This window comes from Paramisgurnus dabryanus, chromosome 18 (genome assembly GCF_030506205.2).
Source record: "Paramisgurnus dabryanus chromosome 18, PD_genome_1.1, whole genome shotgun sequence".
Taxonomy (NCBI): Eukaryota; Metazoa; Chordata; class Actinopteri; order Cypriniformes; family Cobitidae; genus Paramisgurnus; species Paramisgurnus dabryanus.
In genome coordinates, this window is record NC_133354.1 from 36,759,067 (window position 1) to 36,778,713 (window position 19,647).

The 19,647-nt window shown below is 37.8% G+C and overlaps 1 long non-coding RNA gene, 3 other non-coding genes and 1 pseudogene across 4 annotated transcripts; all 5 read right to left on the reverse strand.

The window, feature by feature from the left end:
* Positions 1–76, reverse strand: part of LOC135753065 (5S ribosomal RNA) — a 119-nt pseudogene extending 43 nt beyond the window's left edge.
* A 125-nt stretch (positions 77–201) lies between these two features.
* LOC135752970 (5S ribosomal RNA) lies at positions 202–320 on the reverse strand. Its single transcript, XR_010533417.1, has one exon. It is a non-coding gene; the product is annotated as a 5S ribosomal RNA (ribosomal RNA).
* Positions 321–6,247: 5,927 nt separating this feature from the next.
* On the reverse strand, positions 6,248–7,555 carry LOC141281015 (uncharacterized). The gene is made up of 4 exons (XR_012335373.1): positions 7,482–7,555; positions 6,712–6,788; positions 6,581–6,619; positions 6,248–6,482 (listed from the first exon to the last, which is right to left on the reverse strand). It is a non-coding gene; the product is annotated as an uncharacterized lncRNA (long non-coding RNA).
* Positions 7,556–8,300: 745 nt separating this feature from the next.
* On the reverse strand, positions 8,301–8,465 carry LOC135753184 (U1 spliceosomal RNA). The gene has a single exon (XR_010533492.1). It is a non-coding gene; the product is annotated as a U1 spliceosomal RNA (small nuclear RNA).
* A 781-nt stretch (positions 8,466–9,246) lies between these two features.
* LOC135753215 (U2 spliceosomal RNA) lies at positions 9,247–9,437 on the reverse strand. Its single transcript, XR_010533523.1, has one exon. It is a non-coding gene; the product is annotated as a U2 spliceosomal RNA (small nuclear RNA).
* Positions 9,438–19,647: the final 10,210 nt, after the last annotated feature.

A 19,647-nucleotide genomic window follows, 5' to 3' on the forward strand; every position in this document is an offset into this window, starting at 1 on the left:
ACTAACCAGGCCCGACCCTGCTTGGCTTCCGAGATCAGACGAGAGCGGGCGTGCTCAGGGTGGTGTGGCCGTAATCGAGTGCTGACTTGATTCGAGAGACACTTCAAGACTAATGTGGCAACGCAATGACATCGGTAAATGTTTATAAAAATGACGCATTCATGGGAAAAAATGACATAAATAAATAATTAATTAATTAAATGCTTACAGCACCTGGTATTCCCAGGCGGTCTCCCATCCAAGTACTAACCAGGCCCGACCCTGCTTGGCTTCTGAGATCAGACGAGAGCGGGCGTGCTCAGGGTGGTGTGGCCGTAAGCGAGTGCTGACTCGATTCGAGAGACACTTCAAGACTAATGTGGCAACGCAATGACATTGGTAAATGCTTACAGAAAGGACGCATTCATGGGAAAAAAATGACATAAATAATTAATTAATTAAATGCTTACAGAACCTGGTATTCCCAGGCGGTCTCCCATCCAAGTACTAACCAGGCCCGACCCTGCTTGGCTTCTGAGATCAGACGAGAGCGGGCGTGCTTTTTTTTTTATTAGAAAATTTTGCAAAATTTACATAAATCAATATACATAAATTCTTATAAATATCATGTCACAATTTACATATTAAGGGAAAAAACAATCATTCTTGAAAATCTAGTCTAAACCCATCTTCAGTGTGTACAACAAAAGGATTTTGTAAAAAAAATCTTCTGAAAGACAAAATAATTTTCTTCCATTTTAAAATATTCTTCAACATTTTTCATGTATTGTTCCAACCTTCTTTTGTACATTTTCCAGATATCTATTTGTATTCTTTTGTTTTTTACAATGTTTCTTCTTTCCCATATAACACTTCTTGCAACAGATAGAAACAAATTAACAACTTTCATCTTACTTCCATTAACACCAAATAAAAAATTTTTACACCATTCTGTATCCACTTCAATTTCTTTTTCTTTAATTTCCATCATTTGTTTCATTATTTCCTTCAATTTTCCCATAAAACTGTTTAATTTAGAACATTTTAAAAATAAATGTATAAGACTTTCATCTTCTTTTCCACATACTTTACATATTGCATTGTCACTGCTTCCTATTTGTGCCAATTTTGTTTCAGTAAAAATCACATTTTGTCTTATAAAATAATCCAAACATTCCAGTTTTGTATCTAAATATTTCCACTTCAAATTTTTCCATATGCCTTCTTCATCCATATCTACAAAAACATTTTTCCAAAAACGTTCTGCAATTGGTCTTTTGTATAGTTTAGTTCTAAAACATACATACAAAGTTTTAAGAACACATTCCATTAAATCTTTATCCTTTTCTTTTAAGACCACTTTTACTTTTCCATTCTCATTACAATTTTCTTCAATTTTCTCTATCCATTCTTTAGGTATTGCATCTTTGACTATCTCATATTGTCTTTCAAGAGCTTCTTTTTTCACATCTTCTCCAATATCATCCATAGCATCAATTATTACTTGACATGGTAAAAACCTCGTTTTTTTTCCTCGTTTCTTTTCCGTGCATTTGCTTTATTTATTTATTTTTGCTTGTTGCATTTAAATGCACGTTTGATTTGTTGCCACATTATTCTGTGTTAATGTATTTTTTAACATGTTTATAAACAAAAAGTGCGTTATTATAATTAATTATATGGCTGTGAATTCCCAGCAAACACAAAACGCTTTTATAACAATTTTCTATTACAATACATAATATCTTACGCCACTTTGCTTACCAAGTAAATGTATCTCCATTTAAGAATTGTCAGATATTCACAAGAAAACAAGACAAAAACAGTAAGTAAGATATTCATTTACTTTTTTCTTTCAAACATGAATTTACAGACGGCTGGAAATTTTAAATAAAATAACTAGACATACCTATTCGGGTCTGCTCCCGTTTGCTGTGATGACGGGGACTTAGTCCAAAGCACATTTTGAGGAATACTTACACATTTTACTTCTTATTTCTTTGGAATTAATTATTATTTATTTTCAATTACAAAGTATGCGATCTGATTTTTTTAATCGCGGTGTTTGTTTTATTCCTCGTTTCTTTTCCATGCATTTGCTTTATTTATTTATTTTCTGCTTGTTGCATTTAAATGCACATTTGATTTGTTGCCACATTATTCTGTGTTAATGTATTTTTTAACATGTTTATCAACAAAAAGTGCGTTATTATAATTAATTATATAGCTGTGAAATATATACAAGAATTCCCAGCAAAAACAAAACGTTTTTATAACAATTTTCTATTACAATAGATAATATCTTAAGCCACTTTGCTTACCAAGTAAATGTATCTCCATTTAAGAATTGTCAGATATTCACTAGAAAACAAGACAAAAACAGTAAGTAAGATATTCATTTACTTTTTTCTTTCAAACATGAATTTACAGACGGCTGGAAATTTTTAATAAAATAACTAGACATACCTATTCGGGTCTGCTCCCGTTTGCTGTGATGACGGGGGACTTAGTCCAAAGCACATTTTGAGGAATACTTACACATTTTACTTCTTATTTCTTTGAAATTAATTATTATTTATTTTTAATTACAAAGTATGCGATCTGATTTTTTTAATCGCGGTGTGTGTTTTATTCCTCGTTTCTTTAGCTCACACAACATTCTACCAAAAAACAGCAGATCATTTTCTACTAGATAACTCCATACACTATGGATTAAAAATGTCCCGACTGCGAACCTGATAAAACCCAGGTAAAAAGCAAATACAAATAAACCATTTTGATTTAGCAAAAGTTTACAAATAAATGCACTCCCTGCACACAACAAGCACGTCTAGTTACCATTCATTTTTTGCGTGATTTAAGTTTCGTCGCATACATTTTGGAAGGCACACGATAAAAACAAAATAAGGCTTTTAATGTATGCAGACTTCATTCTCCGTTGAGGGCTTATCAATCATAATAAACGCTGTTAACTCTTCTCATTGAATGGTCTAAATCCAATGCTGGTAAAGAAATCAAATGTGCATTTCAACGCAACAAGCAAGCCGTAAAGCAATGGATGCAGGCAAACAAACGAGGAATAGCACATACACCACGATTAGATCATCGGGTCTCATACTTTGGAATTACAGTTTTTCTGAATTGCTAAAACACATTTTTTGAAACCATCACACATTTTCTCAAAACCTTAAACACAAATCCCAATTTTAAACAAAATTCACAGAACCCCTGACTCTTCTAGCAAAATCAAACAATTGCTTCAAAACCATTTCACTTGTACTCAAAATCAAACTAAGCTTTCAAATCATACACACATAAATCTATAATATAAAACACTACAAGCATCCATTAGACACTACCTTAAAAAATGGAAAACACAACATCCAGGAGATCTGCTTACAGAAAAATACATGTTTATTGTACATAACAACACACTTGACAAATACTGTTAAAAATCTCTATTACTGTAATCACACAAGTTTAGTTCAGTGAATAGTCAATACTTTACTGTAAGTACTGCAAGTAATATTAAGTTTTCAATATTACTGTAAGCAGCACTTGTATTTTGTAAAAAGTCAGCAATCCAACTGCAAATTTTGCCAATTGCATTGTCTCTGGTGTCCTTTTCTTCCTCATACTCTTCATCTGCCTCTCAGACTGTTTCCAATTCACACAATTGGTAAAAAATACCATTAGATAAAAGTGTGTAGAATTTTGAGTTGTTATGTTTACTCGATGATAACGGTGTTTTAGTTGTGTTCAACTCTTGCCTGCCTGTGTTTAGCATTTATAAAACAAGTGCATTGCAGTGTGAAATGTGTGTTTTAGTGAGAAGTTTGTGTTTAGAATTTTGCAAAAAGAGTGCATGATTTGACAAATGGGTTAAGGCCACTATAAATTTGGTTCAGAGATTGGGGTTTAGTGTTTTAGCAATTCAGAAAAACTGTAATAAGAAATAATTATTCAGTCTAAAGAAATAAGAAGTAAAATGTCTAAGTATTTCTCCAAATGTGCAGACTCATTACAATAAACGGGAGCAGACACGAATAGTTATGTATGTCTCGTTATTTTATTTAAAATTGACAGCTGTCTAACATATGATATATTTTGATAATACGAAATGCTAAAAAAATAATATAACACCAATCGACAATATATGTTATTGTTATTTTTACAAGTAAATTCATGTGTAGGAGAAAACAAAGCAGCTGTCAGTCCATACTATATTGAGTGGCCATCGTAGTGGTGCAACCTGAACGATGTTTTCCCTACTTCCGGTCAAAGGCGCCATTTTGTGAAATAGGCATATAGGTGACGCTGGAGCACGCGCGGCCATTGTCTCTGTTCAACAAAGCAAGTGTATATATACACATACGCATATTTTTCCTCAATCAATCACCGAATACAAGGTGCAATTCGATGCCAACTGGCCCTTCTCTCTGGTTTCATGTTTGTAAGGAAAATTAAGGGGGAAATTACGATAGCATTTCAGCCAAACATTCATTCGTGCCACGCTGCTTTTCTTTGAACGAAAAAAAACCCCTCTGCTCCCCCTACACAATTTCTTCTCCTGTTATTTTATGCTTAAAACAAGCAAATAAATCTGCTTACAGGGTAAGACAAAATTTGTGAACTTTTCCCATAAACACTTAATTCAAGAAAAATTGTCCCACCCCACTGGCCATTTTTTATCCACAATACACATTCGATGTCTGCACGCACCATTGTCTTTGTTCAACGCAAACAATTCTGTTGCGTTTTTCTTTGAACGAAGTGCTCCGCCTAGATAATTTGACCCATATTCACATGGGTTTGTTTCTCGTTTTTTCTTTGAGAACAATCTATATAGCGCTTTCCACAATCGTTTTGGTGTTAGCTTTACGTAAAATAGAAACACAGAAAAGTACTGAGCGATGGAGAAACCACGAAGCGGAACTTATTATGGACCACGGATTGGCAAACAAACTGGCAACCACGCACAAAAGAAGCAAACTCTGGTTTTAAACTCACCTTATTTGTCCCCGGAAAACGCCAGAGTCGATGCACGGAGTGGACGTAGCAAGCCTCGTTTCCATAGCCGAAGGTCAAAAATCCATTTAAACGTGTAGTCCCCGGTGTCCACTCGATCTTACACAAAAAGCCGAGAAGCGATACCGCAATGGCATCCGGAGAAGGCGCTGGCTGTCGGGATGGAGGTTAGCGGGTCAGAGGTCCGGCACTGAAGGTCTGCGTTCATTACTCACCGTGTGCATTTCACTCTATACTTGTAAAAAAACCATACAAATACATACAGAAACAGTTATCACTCATACAAAAAGAAACACGAAGGTAAAGCTTCAGTTAATTTGCTCGCTGAATGCTTTTTGCATGCACATACAAAACTGAACAAAACTGATATACTGAACAACATAGGCCCCAAAATTGAGGAACACCAGTTGTTTAGTTAAACTGATTGAATAGCACTTTGCTTCCTATTTGTTAAATATGAAATGAGACAATAAATTACAAATTACATTTCAATGCCTGCAGCGTGTTCTTGTCCACACCACAAATAAAACCGTGTGACCCTTTTTTTTTTTTTTGGTTAAAAGTTTGAAAGTTTCGAACCTACGCAACACTCTAAAGACAAATGCTCCTAAATAGTAACAAATAAGGGTTCTTCAGCTTGTAACCATAGCAGAACCCGTTTTTTTGGTACTATATAGAACCTTTTTATACGGTTCTATAAAGAATCTTGCCTTGAAAAGTGCTCACCTCAGTGGTGCTATAAAGAACGATTAATTTATCAGCTGTCAGGAGTGACATTTTTGTTATTTATCCACTTTCTAATGTATAGCACTTGATAAGGATTAACAGTTTAAAAACAGAAATGCAAGACATCAGAAAATACATTTATTTTTTACTTTCATAACATGAGAGGTGTCATACAATAACAAATATGTGCTTTAAAATCACATTCCTAAGTTAAAAATATACATAAAAATAGATATATGGATCATTACACAAATCACTACTCAAAGGAAATATGTTAAATAACTGCTTCAATATTAATTAACAATAACATTTGGCCAAGGCAGTCCTTGTAAATAGACATATAAATAGACAAATAAAATCATGACATATATGCCATAGAGCCTGAGATAGAGAAAAATAATAAGGAATTCTGCTTTTACTACCATCTCAGAAATATTGCCAGAATTGGAGGTTTTGTCTCAAGACAGGACTTAGAGAAACTTGTTCATGCTTTCATCACCAGCAGGGCCGATTATTGCAATGGACAATGGATTAAAAAAGTACTGTTACTTGTTTAAAAACCACTTCATGGCTACGGGCCGAAATACATGACAGATATGCTAATCGAATATGAAACCGATTACTCGGATCAATAGGATCAGGTCATTTAGAAAAAACAAGGGTTCACTCAAAACAAGGTGCATCAGCATTTAGTTATTATCAGCTTTCAGAAGAGATCAGATGTGCTTCAACAGTAGACACTTTTAAATCTAGATTAAAAACACATCAGTTTAACTTTGCATTTACTGAATGATTTAAAACAGTACGAATAAAACAGTACAAAAGAATAAAACAGTATGAACCTTACCTGTTATAAAGGGAATGAAGCTTACGGTATGGTGCTTACCTGCAGAAATAAATAAAGTACAATAAGAACACACAGAACTTCAATTTTCAAAATTATTTTAACAATAAATGATGATTATTTAACTGGTTTACCTGTTTGCGATTACCACAGAATCCCGTCACCTGGCTGCGGTCTTCATTTGGTGAACGGTTCTCCACTCATAATTGACCTATACAAGAAATAGAGAAGAATAATAAGCAATTCTGCTTTTACATGTAGATGTGTGCCCCAAGAACACAGACACACCGGCCCCAAAAAGTTTAAACAGTACACATTTCTGTTATTTTAATGTGGCAAATGTGTCAGCTTTAAAAGAAGCATACATTACCTTTTAAAGAGGATGCGCACTGCGTGAAATACCTTTACTCCCAGCATAAGCAAGCAATTTTCAAAATGCTTTTAAAAGTAATGGTGATTATTTTACTTGTTTAACTGTTTGTGATTACCATGGAATCATGTCACCATCATTTTTAAGCTTGTAAAGCAAATAATGAAATATTGACTTAGTAGGAAAAAATATTTTGGAAGTATCGTGATAAATGATGAAGAAAATATTTTGCAAAGTGATGGTTAGCACACGGTTGATGGTACCTAATAAATTCCATCATATTTTTTTTATTCCTACTATGGAAGTCAATGGTGACTATCTGCTGTGGGTTTACCATCATTCCTCAAAATACCTTCTTTTGTGTTACTCAGAAAAAAACTAATCCTCGTGTTGTTGTAAGCCTGTATGCATGAGTAAATGATGACAGAATTATCATCATAAATTGAAATATCCCTTTAAACTGTATTTCCCCCCCTTAAACCTAAACTTATTTTCTTACAGCAAGTCATTTAGGTAATCAAGAAAATACTTTACCCGTTGTCTTTGTGAGTTAAACAAATACAGCTACGCTTCCAGGTCTGTCGACGTTGCTGTGGTTTTTCGACAGCTGTAGTATGAAGGGTAGCGAATGAATGAATACATTGCAAAAAATCATTTCTTACTTGTTATTTCGAACTGTTTTCACTGTACAAATATCTAGAAAGTCTTAAAATAAGATGCATTTTTTGATGAGCAAAATGCCCTAAGAAAATAAGCCTAGCCTTTAGGGAGAAAAAAACTCAAAATTTAAGCGAATTTGGGCTTAAAACAAGCAAATAAATCTGCCAAAGGGGTAAGAAACAAATCTAGATATAAACACTTAATTCAAGAAAAATTGTCGTAGCCCATTGGCAGATTTGTTGGCTTGTTTAATGTACATGGATGTACAATATTTCAATTTGTCTTGTATTTATTAGCATTTTGTATTGCCCAACGCTGTCTATGTTGTTTAACTGTTGTCATTTTCTTATAAAAGCCTTTATAATTTATTAGTTTGGATGATTGCCATTCCCGAGAACCTCTTATATTGGAAGGAAAAGAATCATCTAAGCATTATTTTGTTGACTGTCTCTTAGACATGTAGCCGTTTGATTGTGGTTCTATTCAATGGCTAGTCTATTCTTTTGGAATGGTCAAACGTCTATTAGATTTTCACTGACAGCCCAAATTAAGCCTTGTTTTAGCCTAGACACATATTCGCTGTCTATTAGAAATTATGTAGTCGTTAAATAGCCGCTTTTTTGATGACTAATGTATTCTTGGGCCGTGGTTAGACGTCTCTTGGACAAAAGAATCTATTTTTAACACAAAGGTCAGGGGAGAGCGCAAACGCAGTCCCCCACTATCAGAAATTTTGCAGTCGAGATTCCCACATTTGGGGAATTCGCAAAGGGTCAGCACAACCGGAGTGCAATGGCTGAGCCTCGCCCTGGGTGAACCACCTTCATGATCATGGTGTCTCCCCTGCCAGGTAAGTATGAGCGACACCCTTTGAGGCCAGACGGACGCATCTTCCTGTGACCGATCACATCGACGGCGCCCCCGAAGGCCATCCGACTAACGTTTCATTACTGTGTGTGACCAGGTGGAAAGCGCACGAAGCCACGTCTGAGACCAAACATTCTTCGAGATCTACCCTATTTTTATTCCGTTTCCAGCCCGGTTGAACCGTGTAGAGTGAAATATGTGAAACAATTTAAATCAAATGGATTTAAATTGCGCATTCAAATATATGGTTTCGTTATTACAAAGTAACTTTACGTGGAATAGAAACAAATAAATGTACAGAGCAATCAAGAAACAACGAAAGCATAGCAATTTTAGAACGTGGATAAATAAAAACACAGGGCTCAATGACTTACCTGTTGTCGTTGTGAGTTAAACAAGTACAGCTATGCCTCCAGGTCTGTCGACGTTGCTGTGGTTTTCGACAGCTGTAGTATGAAGGGTAGTGAAAAAAAGTTTTCAGGTGTTTTTAACATTCCAATCGGCCTCTTTCGCTTTTGTTGCACCTTCAGCTGTGTCGAGGATGTTTAATTCGTCCTCGGATCACCACCACAAACTTGTAAAGAAAATAATTAAATACATTACAAAAACATTTCTTTGTCAGCGTGTTCATTTCCACGCAAGCTTTTCGTTAAACCAATAAAGCCAACGAAAACACAGCAATTTTAAAACACACGGATTAGAAAAAACACCGTCATTCACGCACAGAAGAAGCAAATTCTTTTTTTATACTTGACTTATTTGTTCCCGAGAAGGGGAGCGCACCATTCATGGAAACACTGCAATACCATGTTGATGCATGGAGTGGAAGGAGCAAGCTCTGCTTCCATTTCCGAAGGTCAAAAATCCATTTAACATATAGTCCCCGGATAGGAGACGTATCAGACATTAAACTGATAAGAACAGATACTACACTTGATCTTAGCCAAAAGGCCGAGAAGCGATACCGGAATAGACGCAGCCAAAGGGGGAGCCGGCGAAGGCGCTGGCTTTTGGGGTGGAGGCTAGCGGGCATTTAACTCTATACGTTCTCATTGTATAACCCAGAGGTAGAACGTTGAGCTAGCAGATCAGAAGTTCATGTTTTCTAAACCCATGCAGAAAACACACACACAAACTGTTGGGAAAAAGCAGTCATCGCTTAACCAAACAGAAACATGAAGTAAAGCTTCAGTTAATTTGCTTGCAGCTTGCAGATCCAATACGTCGATCGTAAAGGTAATGCCGGTAGATCGCACATACCTTAACTGTGTATGCTGCTCCACGCCTCCACGAGCTTCGGGAAACAGAGCGCAAAATTGTCATTATGGTCTTGGATTAACTGTGAAACATGCTTTGCCTTTCTTCTCAAATGTGTTTTCATAAATCTTACGCTGTCCGCTGCAGCTCAGTCGTCTAACTTCTGAAATTTACCAGGATGCGCATTTTTCCTTGATGCAGGAACTGATCCACGCTCATGAGAGAGAGAGAGAGAGAGAGAGAGAGAGAGAGAGAGAGAGAGAGAGAGAGAGAGAATTTAGAATTTTCAAAAAACCTTTATTACAAATTAAAACATTTTCATAACCTCAAATCAGAAAAAACAAAGGGGAAAAAAATATATATATATAGTAACGGAAATAACAAAAAATAAGCCAACATAGGAGCAAAGACCAAATCATCTTCAATAACCAGACACAGAGCTCCTCCATAATACCAAATCAATTCAAAAGAAAGAAGATCATTCATTGCTTTTAAGTATCTAAAACCAATAAGGATTCTAGATTTAACTTATTTTAAAAACTGCTAATATATCATGGCTTCCAGGTCTGTCAACGTTGCTGTGGTTTTTCGACAGCTGTAATATGACGGGTAGAGTGAAAAAAAAATGTTTAAGTGTTTTGAACATCCCAATCTGTTCGTTTACTTAGTATTTTATTCATGTTTTCGAGTTAAAAAATAATTCTTAAATCAAGATACATTTACTTAATAAGCAAAGTGGCTTAGAATTTAAGTCTTGTTTACTGAAATAAATTCTAAAATGTAATAGGTTAAGGCTTAAAACAAGTAAAAATATCTGCCAGTGGGGTAAGAAAAATAAACCTAAATTGAGTTTATTATTGAATTAAGTTGAAACTAGAATTAAGTTTATTTTTCTTACCCCGCTGGCAGATATTTTTTACTTGTTTTAAATATAAACCTGTTGATTTTTATAATTTATTTCAATTATTACAAAGTATACGATCTGATTTTTTAATCGCGGTGTTTGTTTTATTCCTCGTTTCTTTTCCGTGCATTTGCTTTATTTATTTATTTTTGCTTGTTGCATTTAAATGCACGTTTGATTTGTTGCCACATTATTCTGTGTTAATGTATTTTTTAACATGTTTATAAACAAAAAGTGCGTTATTATAATTAATTATATGGCTGTGAATTCCCAGCAAACACAAAACGCTTTTATAACAATTTTCTATTACAATACATAATATCTTACGCCACTTTGCTTACCAAGTAAATGTATCTCCATTTAAGAATTGTCAGATATTCACAAGAAAACAAGACAAAAACAGTAAGTAAGATATTCATTTACTTTTTTCTTTCAAACATGAATTTACAGACGGCTGGAAATTTTAAATAAAATTAAAACTGCAAGCAGTGATGGAAGGGCCCTCGCACGCATGTGCACCGCCACTCTATGGCCTTAGTAAAGCAATGAACCAGGGGGATTGAAATTTCAGTGGGTAAATATTGGCGGATATTCAAAGGAACTTTGAAGTGCCACACCTCCTTTGTGCAGCAGGTGGCGCTATGATTGTAATTGATTGTTGTAACATTGATGTGTTGAGGCCAGGACCCTTGTCAAACGTATGATGTCTGTGACAGGTCGGACATTGCATGCCTGAGTTACAACAGCTTTCTCATGGCGAAACATCACTCTTTGCGAGGCCGCCACGGACACGACCTTCAATGAAAAGTTAAGATATTCGCAATTTATCATCGCAAAGGGCTTAAGATCAGTCTCACCTGATATGATAATGATTTGATTAAATCTCTGAGAACAGTGAATCACAGCGTAAAACAAGGCAATTCCTGCTACCTCTAGGTGGCGCTAGGACTGAAGCTGAATATTGGCATTGAAATGTGTTCAGGCCAAGACTCTTATCAAACATGTGAAGTGTGGGGCAGATTGGACATTGTATGCCTTAGTTATAACAACTTCCTGTTTCATGGCGAAAACGCTGAAATTTGTCAGGCCGCAACGGACACACCTTCCAACGAAAAGTCAAAAGCTCCGCAATTTAACATCGCAAAGGCCTTTAGATGAGATTGACCAAATATGATGACGATCTAACAAAATCTCTAGGAGGAGTTCGTTAAAGTACGAAGCCTGGAAATGACAAAATTTGCACAGAAATCACAGCAAAAATTCAAAATGGCTAACTTCCTGTGAGGTTTAGAGCTTCGCTCCAAGAGACTTTTTTGTAGGTCTTGGGGTGACATATGACACTACCAAATTTCGTATCTGTAGGATTTTCGTAGCGGCGGGGCTGTTCTCTTGAAATTTTGCAGGTGGCGCTATCGAGCCATTTCTGCACGCCCACTTCTGGCGCCTATGCCACATGTAAATTTTTGCCACTTCTGACGTGTGTGCAACGTTTTATGACTTTTTGAGCTTGTTTAGGCTGTCAAAAATGGGATTCGTTTAGCGATATTTTGCGAGGCCGCGACGGACACGCCCTTTAACGAAAAGTCAAGGTCGTTGCTATTTATCATCACACAAGGTCTTGAGATTAGACTGATGAAATATGATGTTGATATGGTTAAATCTCTAAGAGCAGTAAGTCACAGCATAAAAGGTGGTTTTTCCTGCTGCCTCTAGGTGGCGCTATGACTGATACTGAATTATGCCATGTTGATGTGTTCAGGCCGGGACCCTTATGAAACGTGTGAAGTTGGGGGCAGTGGTGGACGAATTACACAAATCGTGTACTTGAGTAAAAGTAAAGATACCCAGGGTAAAATATTACTCAAGTAAAAGTAGAAGTACTTGCTTAAAATTTTTACTTGACTAAAAGTACAAAAGTATCTGCCTCAAAATGTACTTAAGTACAAAAGTACTGTGATTTATTATGGCCGTATCATTTTTGTCACAAAACTCAAATTATGTGAAATAACTCTCTTGGCTAACCAATCAATTAATAAAAGGACATTTATAAATCAGACACTGATGTCTATTAAAATTATCATAAGCCTAAAACCTTAAAAACAAAAAATTTCCTTTAGCATCAAATGAAATAATAGGATTTGAGAGCAGTAAGTCTCATTTCAAGATTTATTTGTTAAATAATTTATCAGTTTAAGTGTAATAAAAACTTGACTTAAGCACAGGTTCACAATAGTTTTCAAAACATATACATAATGTTATCTAGAAATCAGTCTCCCTCTTTTTGACAAATAAAACAAGCCTTACAGAATATAATTTCAGAAACGTTTCATGTGGTTTAGCATGTCATATGTATATTGTAATACATAATTAAATGTATTTATATATTTTGGAAGCAAAACTTTTGAAAATATTAATAACAATCTCAGTTAATAGGGAGCACTCCAATCCACCTGCCTGTTTAATCATCATACACTGCATGGCTAGTCAAAATGTCATTTATATTTTACAACAGTGTTGATAGTGATTCATTGTCATTTCAAAATAACAGAGCACTGAGCTTCAAATACAATGAACTTAAGTGAAACAGCTAACTATACGGCTAAAAATAGCTTCAGCCTGCATAGCTTAAAGTTCATTCATGATAACGTCGTATATATTTTAGCAACACAATTAACAGTTTTCTGCAAGCTACTGTTAAGATTGCTCATTTAAAAATATAACCAGAATAAAAATGGCTTACCTCTACGCGTTTCCTTAGATTTGAAAGAGTATTATTTTAAAACGAAATAGCACAGTTTCAAGGCAGGCAGAGAAGACACAAATGACTCGTTCTTTTATTCAAGGACTTAAAAAAAAACTCGCGTTAATAAGGCCATTGTTGTTGTGACGGGTCCTCCGTTGTTTTTGAATGCAGTTTCATTTTCCAAACGATGCATTGGCTGGCTGCTGCACTCGCGTGACTCGCGTAGCTAACGTAAAACAGCCCGGCAACCAAAACAAGTTTAAAACGAAGCGCATGCTGTACCCTGATTGGTGGTTTGACGCATCACGTGTGCATCTTAGTTTTTTTTGTGCAGCTTTAGTTTGCCCAGTTATGTTTTAATCCACTGATAAATAAAAAGGAACGACCGATTTTTTAAAATGTAGTGGAGTAAAAAGTAAGATATTTGACTTTAAAATGTAGTAAAGTAAAAGTAAAAGTCTCCCAAAATAAAAGTACTTGAGTAAAGTACAGATACGCGAAAAAACTACTTAAGTACAGTAACGAATTACATTTACTTCGTTACTGTCCACCACTGGTTGGGGGCAGATCGGACTATGTATGTCTGAATTACAACAGCTTCCTGTTTCATGGTGAAACATCACACTTTGCCAGGCCGCCACGGACACGCCCTTCAACAAAAAGTCAAGATCTTCGCAATTTATCATCGCAAAGGGCTTAATATCAGTCAGACCGAATATGATGATGATTTGATTAAATCTCTAAGAGCAGTAAATCACAGCGTAAAACATGGTATTTCCTCCTACCTCTAGGTGGCGCTATGAGTGAAGTTGAATATTGGCATTGAAATGTGTTCAGGCCAAGACTCTTATCAAACATGTGAAGCGTGGGGCAGATTGGACATTGTATGCCTGAGTTAGAGCCACTTCCTGTTTCATGGCGAAAATGCAGAAATTTGTCAGGCCGCCACGGACACACCCTCCAACGAAAAGTCAAGATCTCCGCAATTTAACATCGCAAAGGCCTTTACAAGAGATTGACCAAATATGACGATGATCGGATTAAATCTGTAGTAGGAGTTCGTTAAAGTATGAAGCCTGGAAATGACCAAATTTGCACAAAAATCAAGGCAAAAAATCAAAATGGCGGACTTCCTGTTGGGTTTAGAGCTTTGCTCCGAGAGACTTTTTTGTAGGTCTTGGGGTGATAGATGATCCTACCAAATTTCGTATCTGTACGTTTTTCGTAGCGGGGGGGCTGTTCTCTTGAAATTTTGCAGGTGGCGCTATCGAGCCATTTTTACACGCCCACTTCTGGCGCCTATACCACATGTAAATTTTCGCCACTTCTGACATGTGTGCAAAATTTCATGAGTTTTCGAGCATGTTTCGCCCCTCAAAAATGCGATTCACTTTGGAGAAGAAGAAGAATAAATAATAATTAAAACTGCAAGCAGTGATGGAAGGGCCCTCGCACGCATGTGCACCGCCACTCTATGGCCTTAGTAAAGCAATGAACCAGGGGGATTGAAATTTCAGTGGGTAAATATAGGCGGATATTCAAAGGAACTTTGAAGTGCCACACCTCCTTTTTGCAGCAGGTGGCGCTATGATTGTATTTGATTGTTGTAACATTGATGTGTTGAGGCCCGGACCCTTGTCAAACGTATGATGTCTGTGACCGATCGGACATTGCATGCCTGAGTTACAACAGCTTTCTCATGGCGAAACATCACGCTTTGTGAGGTCGCCACGGACACGCCCTTCAACGAAAAGTCAAGATCTTCGCAATATATCATCGCAAAGGGCTTAAGATCAGTCTCACCTGATATGATAATGATTTGATTAAATCTCTGAGAACAGTGAATCACAGCGTAAAACAAGGCATTTCCTGCTACCTCTAGGTGGCGCTAGGACTGAAGCTGAATATTGGCATTGAAATGTGTTCAGGCCAAGACTCTTATCAAACGTGTGAAGTGTGGGGTAGATTGGACATTGTATGCCTTAGTTATAACAACTTCCGGTTTCATGGCGAAAACGCTGAACTTTGTCAGGCCGCCACGGACACACCTTCCAACGAAAAGTCAAAAGCTCCGCAATTTAACATCGCAAAGGCCTTTAGATGAGATTGACCAAATATGATGACGATCTAACAAAATCTCTAGGAGGAGTTCGTTAAAGTACGAAGCCTGGAAATGACAAAATTTGCACAGAAATCACAGCAAAAATTCAAAATGGCTGACTTCCTGTGAGGTTTAGAGCTTCGCTCCAAGAGACTTTTTTGTAGGTCTTGGGGTGACATATGACACTACCAAATTTGGTATCTGTAGGATTTTCGTAGCGGCGGGGCTGTTCTCTTGAAATTTTGCAGGTGGCGCTATCGAGCCATTTCTGCACGCCCACTTCTGGCGCCTATGCCACATGTAAATTTTTGCCACTTCTGACGTGTGTGCAACGTTTTATGACTTTTTGAGCTTGTTTAGGCTGTCAAAAATGGGATTCATTTAGCGATATTTTGCGAGGCCGCGACGGACACGCCCTTTAACGAAAAGTCAAGGTCGTTGCTATTTATCATCACACAAGGTCTTGAGATTAGACTGATGAAATATGATGTTGATATGGTTAAATCTCTAAGAGCAGTAAGTCACAGCATAAAAGGTGGTATTTCCTGCTGCCTCTAGGTGGCGCTATGACTGATACTGAATTATGCCATGTTGATGTGTTCAGGCCGGGACCCTTATGAAACGTGTGAAGTTGGGGGCAGATCGGACTATGTATGTCTGAATTACAACAGCTTCCTGTTTCATGGTGAAACATCACACTTTGCCAGGCCGCCACGGACACGCCCTTCAACAAAAAGTCAAGATCTTCGCAATTTATCATCGCAAAGGGCTTAACATCAGTCAGACCGAATATGATGATGATTTGATTAAATCTCTAAGAGCAGTAAATCACAGCGTAAAACATGGTATTTCCTCCTACCTCTAGGTGGCGCTATGAGTGAAGTTGAATATTGGCATTGAAATGTGTTCAGGCCAAGACTCTTATCAAACATGTGAAGCGTGGGGCAGATTGGACATTGTATGCCTGAGTTAGAGCCACTTCCTGTTTCATGGCGAAAATGCAGAAATTTGTCAGGCCGCCACGGACACACCCTCCAACGAAAAGTCAAGATCTCCGCAATTTAACATCGCAAAGGCCTTTACAAGAGATTGACCAAATATGACGATGATCGGATTAAATCTGTAGTAGGAGTTCGTTAAAGTATGAAGCCTGGAAATGACCAAATTTGCACAAAAATCAAGGCAAAAAATCAAAATGGCGGACTTCCTGTTGGGTTTAGAGCTTTGCTCCGAGAGACTTTTTTGTAGGTCTTGGGGTGATAGATGATCCTACCAAATTTCGTATCTGTACGTTTTTCGTAGCGGGGGGCTGTTCTCTTGAAATTTTGCAGGTGGCGCTATCGAGCCATTTTTACACGCCCACTTCTGGCGCCTATACCACATGTAAATTTTCGCCACTTCTGACATGTGTGCAAAATTTCATGAGTTTTCGAGCATGTTTCGCCCCTCAAAAATGCGATTCACTTTGGAGAAGAAGAAGAATAAATAATAATAATAAACGGAGCAAAAACAATAGGGTCCTCACACCCTGGTGTGCTCGGGCCCTAATTAAAACTGCAAGCAGTGATGGAAGGGCCCTCGCACGCATGTGCACCGCCACTCTATGGCCTTAGTAAAGCAATGAACTAGGGGGATTGAAATTTCAGTGGGTAAATATAAGCGGATATTCAAAGGAACTTTGAAGTGCCACACCTCCTTTGTGCAGCAGGTGGCGCTATGATTGTATTTGATTGTTGTAACAATGATGTGTTGAGGCCAGGACCCTTGTCAAACGTATGATGTCTGTGACAGGTCGGACATTGCATGCCTGAGTTACAACAGCTTTCTCATGGAGAAACATCACTCTTTGCGAGGCCGCCACGGACACGCCCTTCAACGAAAAGTCAAGATCTTCGCAATTTATAATCGCAAAGGGCTTAAGATCAGTCTCACCTGATATGATAATGATTTGATTAAATCTCTGAGAACAGTGAATCACAGCGTAAAACAAGGCATTTACTGCTACCTCTAGGTGGCGCTAAGACTGAAGCTGAATATTGGTATTGAAATGTGTTCAGACCAAGACTCTTATCAAACATGTGAAGTGTGGGGTAGATTGGACATTGTATGCCTTAGTTATAACAACTTCCGGTTTCATGGCGAAAACGCTGTACTTTGTCAGGCCGCCACGGACACACCTTCCAACGAAAAGTCAAAAGCTCCGCAATTTAACATCGCAAAGGCCTTTAGATGAGATTGACCAAATATGATGATGATCTGACAAAATCTCTAGGAGGAGTTCGTTAAAGTACGAAGCCTGGAAATGACAAAATTTGCACAGAAATCACAGCAAAAATTAAAAATGGCTGACTTCCTGTGAGGTTTAGAGCTTCGCTCCAAGAGACTTTTTTGTAGGTCTTGGGGTGATATATGACCCTACCAAATTTAGTTTCTGTAGGATTTTCGTAGCGGCGGGGCTGTTCTCTTGAAATTTTGCAGGTGGCGCTATCGAGCCATTTCTGCACGCCCACTTCTGGCGCCTATGCCACATGTAAATTTTTGCCACTTCTGACGTGTGTGCAACGTTTTATGACTTTTTGAGCTTGTTTAGCCTGTCAAAATGCGATTCAATTAGCGATACTTTGCCAGGCCGCCACGGACACGCCCTTTAATGAAAAGTCAAGGTCGTTGCTTTTTATCATCACACAAGGTCTTGAGATTACACTGGTGAAATATGATGTTGATATGGTTAAATACCTAAGAGCAGTAAGTCACAGCGTCAAACATGGTATTTCCTGCTGCCTCTAGGTGGCGCTATGATTGTTACTGAATTATGCCATGTTGATGTGTTCAGGCCTGGACCCTTATCAAACGTGTGAAGTCAGGGGCAGATCGGACAATGTATGCCTGAATTACATCAGCTTCCTGTTTCATGGCGAAACATTACACTTTGCCAGGCCGCCACGGACACGCCCTCCAATGAAAAGTCAAAAGCTCTGCAATTTAGCATCGCAAAGGCCTTTAGATGATACTGACCAAATATGATGATGATCGGATTAAATCTCTAGGAGGAGTTCGTTAAAGTACGACGCTTGGAAATGTCAAAAAATGACAGAGAAAATTCAAAATGGCTGACTTCCTGTGGGGTTTAGAGCTTAGCTCCAAGAGACTTTTTTGTAGGTCTTGGAGTAATAGATGATCCTACCAAATTTCGTATCTGTAAGTTTTTCGTAGTGGGGGGGCTGTTCTCTTGAAATTTTGCAGGTGGCGCTATCGAGCCATTTTTACACGCCCACTTCTGACGCCTATACTACATGTAAATTTTCGCCACTTCTGACGCGTGTGCAAATTTTCATGAGTTTTCGGGTATGTTTAGGCCCTCAAAAATGCGATCCATTTCGGAGAAGAAGAAGAAGAAGAAGAAGAAGAAGAAGAAAAAGAATAATAATAATTAAAACTGCAAGCAGTGATGGAAGGGCCCTCGCACGCATGTGCACCGCCACTCTATGGCCTTAGTAAAGCAATGAACCAGGGGGATTGAAATTTCAGTGGGTAAATATAGGCGGATATTCAAAGGAACTTTGAAGTGCCACACCTCCTTTGTGCAGCAGGTGGCGCTATGATTGTATTTGATTGTTGTAACATTGATGTGTTGAGGCCAGGACCCTTGTCAAACGTATGATGTCTGTGACAGGTCGGACATTGCATGCCTGAGTTACAACAGCTTTCTCATGGCGAAACATCACTCTGCGAGGCCGCCACGGACACGCCCTTCAACGAAAAGTCAAGATCTTCGCAATTTATCATCGCAAAGGGCTTAAGATCAGTCTCACCTGATATGATAATGATTTGATTAAATCTCTGAGAACAGTGAATCACAGCGTAAAACAAGGCATTTCCTGCTACCTCTAGGTGGCGCTAGGACTGAAGCTGAATATTGGCATTGAAATGTGTTTAGGCCAAGACCCTTATCAAACATGTGAAGTGTGGGGCAGATTGGACATTGTATGCCTTAGTTATAACAACTTCCTGTTTCATGGCGAAAACGCTGAACTTTGTCAGGCCGCCACGGACACACCTTCCAACGAAAAGTCAAAAGCTCCGCAATTTAACATCGCAAAGGCCTTTAGATGAGATTGACCAAATATGATGACGATCTGACAAAATCTCAAGGAGGAGTTCGTTAAAG